At 52.9% G+C, this 647-nt stretch overlaps 1 non-coding gene across 1 annotated transcript; it reads right to left on the bottom strand.

Annotated features, from left to right (window-relative positions):
• Positions 1-221: 221 nt before the first annotated feature.
• TRNAK-CUU (transfer RNA lysine (anticodon CUU)) lies at positions 222-295 on the bottom strand. Its single transcript has one exon. It is a non-coding gene; the product is annotated as a tRNA-Lys (tRNA).
• Positions 296-647: the final 352 nt, after the last annotated feature.

Here is a 647-nt window from a genome sequence, read left to right as displayed (position 1 = left end):
GTCCTGCTCTACTCTCACCACCATCAGAACATATCTTCAAAGCTATCAGCCCAAAGAAAAAAAAAGCGCTGCACCACCACCGGGTGGGCTCAAACCTCCATACTTTCGCTTAACAGTCGATCACGCTAGCCAATTGCGCCATGAAGAGAGTCGTGCTCCACTCTCACCACCATCAGAACATATCTTCAAAGCTATCAGCCGAAAGAAAAAAAGCGCTGCACCACCACCGGGTGGGCTCGAACCTCCAACCTTTCGGTTAAGAGCCGAACGCGCTAGCCAATTGCGCCACGGAGGCAGTCCCGCTCCACTCTCACCACCACCAGAACATATGTTCAAAGCTATCAGCGCAAAGAAAAAAGCAACACACCTCTCCCGGGTGGGCTCGAACCTCAAACCTTTCGGTTAACAGCCGACCGCGCTAGCCACTTCCGCATCAGAGACAGTCCGGCTCCACTCTCACCACCGTCAGAACATTTCATCAGAGCTAACAGCCCAAAGAAAAAAAAGCACCGCACCACCACCAGGTGGGCTCGAACCTCCAACCTTTCGGTTAACAGCCGATCGCGCTAGCCAATTGCGCCATGGAGGCAGTCCTGCTCCACTCTCACCACCATCAGAACATATCTTCAAAGCTATCAGCCCAAAGA

Source organism: Rhipicephalus microplus, unplaced genomic scaffold, assembly GCF_043290135.1.
Source record: "Rhipicephalus microplus isolate Deutch F79 unplaced genomic scaffold, USDA_Rmic scaffold_12, whole genome shotgun sequence".
NCBI lineage: Eukaryota > Metazoa > Arthropoda > Arachnida > Ixodida > Ixodidae > Rhipicephalus > Rhipicephalus microplus.
This window is presented reverse-complemented; position numbering and strand designations above follow the sequence as displayed.